We start from the raw sequence: 6,671 nt of genomic DNA, 5'->3' as shown, positions 1-6,671 counted from the left end.
CGACTCGAATTAATTTTATCTGAATTCGATCTTGATTCGAAATTCGAAAATTTTAAAATTTTGGTTTGAATTCGGTTCGAATTAAAGCTCGAGTTCAATTCGAAAGATTCGAATATTTCACGAACTATTCGAACGATTGCTCAAAAATAAATACTCAAAAGTATCAAAATTTATTTATTCAATATATAATTATATAATTTTAATAAATAATTAAAGCTTGTGAACTGTACGCGAACTATCAAACAAAATAATTCAGGCTCTAGTTCGACTCGGAAAAAGTTCGAACATGTTCTAGTTCGAGTCAATTAGATAAACTCACATACGAATCAAATATTTTTCAAATCGACTCAAAAAACTCGCAAACCAGCTCGATTCATTTATACCTTTACTTCCAATCGGCCCATTCTCTGTTTTTTTTTTTTTCTCTCCTCTCATTTGCTCTGTACGTCTCTCTTTGTTTTTATTTTTTTTTAAAAAAAAAAAAAAATTGTTCTCTACTTTGAAGGCTTGGAGCTTTAAGCTTTTCATCATGATTTGTCAAAATTAGTGGAGAGAATTTCATCAATACCGTAAAACATACAGTCCACATGTTAGCAGTATATATGGAATCTTTCTACGTGTTTTGGATTTGGGTAGCTTCAACTTGTTATTATTGTTTATTTTTTAGTTTTAATATTTTGAAATTATTATTTGATGTGTTTCAAATTTGTATTGAAATATTAAACCTCTTTCTTAAATTATGATGTTGAAATTAATTTCCAAGTTTTAAATTGGAGAAATTTGTAGTGAATTAGTATGATGAAATTAATTTTTAGATTTTTGAATTTGAGAACCCCCGACTTAGTATTGTGTATAATATTTGAATTTTAATTTGTTGTGTTTAAAGAAATTTGTGTATTGTATCTCAATATCATTATATGTCAAGGAAATAATATTTTGTTTGTTTGGTAGGCAAATTATATACAATGCCTCCCAAATACATGTCGGGATATCCAAAAAAAAAAGTTGATGATGGAATCGTTAATTTGAAGTAAAGTTGGAGATATATATTAGTTGTCTCACATCGGTTGGAAAAATATCCCTGGAAGTTGCATATATGAGACTTAGACAATCATCCTTCTTGAGCTAGCTTTTGGAGTTGAGTTAGCTGCCAGTCTAAAATTTAACATCGCATTTTACTCCCAATATTGTAGAAAGATGACTATTATATTCAAATTCTTTGGGCAAAATATATTGTTTTGTTGTAATTTGTTCAAAAAAAAAAAACACAAAAGAATAAGATTGGTACTCGGTTAGCTAATGAAGGATACAACGAATGACATGATTTGAGCCATTGCCTTACAACCCATGAAGGGAGTAAGGAGCATATGGAGTGTACAACTGATTGGCTTGAATTGGAAAAAACTTTGCAAAAGAATCAGATAATTGATGCAAGAGCACAAGTACAATTGAACAAAGAAAAAGCACAAGGACAAATGTGTTACACAGGATAATTTCTATTGTGCAAAGATTAGCAAAAAATTAAGTTGGCTTTTCGGGAAAGTTTGAGAAATTTTATGTTAAAAATAATGGCCTCTTTATGAAAACGGTTGAAATGATTGGTGAGTTTGATCCAATAATGAAATAGTATCTTTGGCGAGACCAAAAAAACCTATACTACATATCTTTGTAGCAGAATTCAAAATGAATTGATATAAATGTTGACAGGTGAGGGAAGAAAAAAATTATTTTCAAAATTCAAAAATACCAACTATTTTTCAATCATCTTATATTTTGTTCCAGATATTAGTCATAAAATGCAAATGTCTCTTGTCATACGATGTTTGGATGAGTCGGAAAATTCAACAAAAATTGAAGAATATTTGATAGATTTTCTAGAGGTGGATGGCACTTATGTGCTTGGAATTTTTATGCATCTTAAGGATTCTTTAATAAGTCTTTGGCTTGATATTGATGATATACGAGGTCAACGGTATGGCAACGGCTCTAACACGAACGTGAAGCACAAAGGTGTACAAAGAATGCTTCTTGAAATAAACCCTAGTCTTTTGTACTCCTAATGGTTGTCATAGCCTTAATTGGCATTACGTGATACGACGAACTGTTACCCTCAAGATACGTCGTTTTTGGAATAATACAACATATTTATACATTAAGCTATTTTTCTACCTAGCGATGGATAATTTTTAAAGAACCTATAAAGGGTTAGACAGTTATTTTCACAAACAAATTCATGTTGAGAGCGTCAAACTTATTTAAAAAAAAAACAAAATTGCACAAATTGGAGAGACACTTTACTTGATTTGACAACCGATACTGAAGAACCCAAAATAAAGAGTGAACTAGGGTCCTTCTCCTTGGCATGATATGAACTTGACAAGTTTGAATTATTATTTGGTCCGGTAATTTGGTATGAGTTGTTATTTGCAATCAACAATGCGAGTAAGTTTCTCCAATCCGAAAATATGGATAGTGATGTTGCTATCAAACCCTTACAAAGAAGTATTGTATTTCTTGGAGGGTATAAATAATTTGATTTTGATCAGGCAATTGTTCACTAAAGAAATGGAAAGTAAAATGGACATTGAATGTGTATTTCGAGAAAAATGAGACATTCGTAGAAAAAAAACAATCTGATGAAAGTAATAATACAGAAGTAGCATTGTCAACAGAAGAGTCTTTTAGAGTTAACTACTTTATCTTTATAGTTGATCAAGCTCGTTTATCTATAGAGTCATGATTTGCATAATTTAAAAAATGTGAAGAAATATTTGGTTTTTTTATTCAAAGTGGAGAGATTACAATGTTCTGACGATGAAAGCTTGTTGAGGTCTTGCAAGAGTCTTGAAAGTTCTTTTGTACATATATTCTCATATTAATGGAGAATATTTGCTTTTGAGTTAAAATTTTTGAAGTGCTCTTTATTGGAGGAATCAAAATCAGCTATTGATGAACTAGGTTATTTGAAAAATATAGATTATTGTTTTTTAAATACTCATGTTACTTACAAAATCTTGCTGACAATACCTGATACAATAGCAAGTATATAAAGAAGTTTCAAAAAATTGAAGCTCATCAAAACTTTTGTCCGATCGATAATGTCACAAAAAAGATTGAACGAGTTGATTATGTTATAAATCGGAAAAAAAAAGTTATTTAACAACTTATTTATAATTAATATTTTTTCTACAAAAACTATAAGACAATTTGTATTTAAATGAACTTTTGCAATATGTTTCGGATTAATATTTTGCTATAATAGAAATATCTTGACTAATAACACATTGTATTGTAACGTGTTGTCTTTAGATTTGTTGATATAATTTTAAAAATTGCTATGCAGTATTATGTCCCACAAGCCGTACTACTTTAAAGAAGTATTAAAGGTTTCAATTTGTTTGGCCAGGTGGGATCCACACGTTTTTCTACAAAACCTCACGAGCTAAATTTTTTTTATGTTTGGATCTATATATCATATCGATGTTGTGAATGATCATTTGTTTTTAGAGTATATTTTCTTGTGATATGGTCTCACAGATCTTTTCGACTTGTATGAAAGTCGTAACGATCATGGCACTGTATTGGAGAGAGGCTCGGTGAAATAGACATGTCTGTGAAGATGCGGACTACCTGCACCTGCACAGAAAGACCCTATGAATCTTCTCACCGTTCCTCGGGATTGGGTTTGAGCCTTTCCTACATAGCTTAGGTGGAAGGCGAAGAAAGCCTCCTTCCAGGGGTCCGAGCAATCAATGAGATACCGTTCTGGAAGAGCTAGCAAGTCAACTATGTTCCTATTTATGATAAAAAATAATATTTTTTCATAAGTGACCCAAATAGAATACTTATCTCACAAAACTGACACGTGAGATCGTCTCACATTAATTGGTGTTTTTTTATTAACTCTAAGTAGCAAGAATTAAATATGTGGAAGAGATATTGTGACTCGTGAGCGGATAATATGTTCATTGGAATATTTATTTTGGAATACTTGATGTCTAGTTCGGTAGGTTTGATTAAGCCTTAATTATTAAGGAAGCTCATATTTGTCTTGTTTTCAAGCATTGAGATATGTATAATGATTTACAATGCATGTTGGAAAATATTTCAATTGGTTTTGTCATTTATTGGATTAATCAATGAACAATATCAAGGACTACGACATGGACATAGCGCATGGACTGAATATTAAAAATTAAATATTCTTTAATGTATTTTTTAAATTTTTTTTAGATTTTATATCAAATGAATACGATGCTTGAGTTGTTGTGCGGTTTAAAATATTTGAGTTGCATCATTACCACCAGCTATAGTTTTTGATAAAACGGTGAGCACTCAGTCCTACGTATTCATTCAAATAATTTAGTTATACAACTGTTTACTTTAATGACTATCAATTAATTTATTTATTATTTACATGTTTTGGTCAAAATTTTAGTAATAATTAATTTACCTCATTTATATTATTTACCGCAAATAACACACATCTTTTCACCACTTATCATTTAATTTATTAATCATTCAATTATCGCATCTCATGTACCGAACGGACATGTACACGACGTCTCTGCAAGAAAATAATATAAGGACCTACAAATGTCTTGTCCACGAAATCGGCTACGACTTTGAACTTGTGTTGTATTGCAAACTTATTTTGTTCTAAAATGTATTTGTTTGGTGTCGGTCATTTAAATTGAGTAACTGTGAGTCTTGATACAATCGAGTTTTGTTATTCAACTAAAAAATTACGATTCTTGCTGATAATTATTAATAATAAAACTTCACTTCACACTATACTCGACAAAATGATATATCACTCGCCATGAAAAATAAATTTTAATTATATTTATGGGTAAAAATCACTTGTGCATTGTTTTGCGCTATTTTTCTAAATATAATGAATGACGTAGACATTATAACTACCAAATCTAATTTTTGAGCAAATAATGTTTTGATGTAACCTTATCGAGCAATTCAATGTATTCCTTCACCGAGCAAACAATATAATATGAAGTCACGGCTTCAAATAATGTAAGCTTTGTTGATGTGTCATAGTTAACCGATACCTATACAGATTCACTTGAGATATATGTATATATTTGAATGTAAATACAACAATTGAGAATGTGATTTTACGTTTGCATCATTTGAAGAGATAGCTTTGTGCAATTTGCACAACTGATTTCACTTGTTGTTTTAATGATTACTTTGAGACCAATATTGGTACATGTTCCATATCATGGTTTTAATTTATCTTCAATCTCACATATAGTTGCTTTAAATTAGTAATAAATGTCCTGTAAAAAAGAATAAAACTTTGTATTTTGTATGTATCATAAGTTTATTTTTTCTGTTTCATTGCATTTTGGGTCTTGTAGCATCTTTTGTAAATGTTGATTGCAACTGAGGAAATTCTGGATTATTAAGTAGAGATGACCCATATTTTTCATTGACATAACAAACAAATATATATAAAAATTACGACAATATCATGATATACACATTTTATTATTGCAGAAGACCACGACTGCATTTTGAATATGATTTTCTTACATAAGTTTGATCATCTCACAGGTTGATTGTGATAGTTTTTTTGCCTACAAGAAACAAAATTTTGAAATAATTGTCGAATTAGGTGGTTATATTTTACGAGCTTGCATTATGTTCTTCAGAATTATTTTCATTTTGTAAACAATATTGATCTTATATTTTATTTGAAAACGAGTGCCTTGTCAAATTTTTCTCAAAATGGCAATGACATGTACAATACTAGACTGATTTGAAACAAATTCATCATTTTTGTCATATATAAAAGAATTGTAGTAACAATTACAACATGAATCATTGTACCATTGAACAGAGAAAACAAGAAAATTATAAGTCCAATTTTCCTTACTTGGATTGATATTAATATTGAACGAAACTAAGATACTCTTTTCTAAGTTGAAATATGAAAGCATATGCATCATTTTTCTTCTATATTTGAAGGGAGAAAAAGATTGAAAGTAGATAAATTAAGCTTATGTTTTGATGATAAATATATTATTAACCGTATAATTAGTAAAATATAATGATAAGTATAATTTATATTTATGCCATAACTAAAACATAATAATATTGAATAATAAAAAGACAAATTTGTAAATTCACAATTCAAAAAAATAGATTTATTCACGCTTTTGATGATATATAATTTACTGTGTGAAATTAGTAAGATATGATGATAAGTGTAATTTACATTTATATCATAACTAAAATACAATAGATTAGGTCTCTTGTGAGACGGTCTTACGAATCTTTATCTGTGAGACGGGTCAATTCTACCGATATTCACAATAAAAAGTAATACTCTTAGCATAAAAAGTAATATTTTTTCATGGATGACTCAAATAAGATATCCGTCTCACAAAATACGATCCGTGAGATCGTTTTGCACAAGTTTTTTCCAATACAATAATATTGAATAACAAAAGGACACATTTGTAAATTCACAATTCTTAACGGATAGATTTATTCGCACATTTAGAATAATAAATAAATAAATAATAAAGAAAACCAGATTAAGCTCATGTTTTGATGATAAATATATTATTTATTGTGTAATTAGTGAGACATAATGATAAGTATAATTTATATTTACGACTTAACTAATAATGTTAATTATAAAAAAG

The sequence above is a fragment of the Primulina eburnea genome, chromosome 7, assembly GCF_022965805.1.
Source record: "Primulina eburnea isolate SZY01 chromosome 7, ASM2296580v1, whole genome shotgun sequence".
Lineage (NCBI taxonomy): Eukaryota > Viridiplantae > Streptophyta > Magnoliopsida > Lamiales > Gesneriaceae > Primulina > Primulina eburnea.
The sequence above is the reverse complement of the archived record's forward strand: the minus strand, read 5'-3'. Positions refer to the sequence as shown.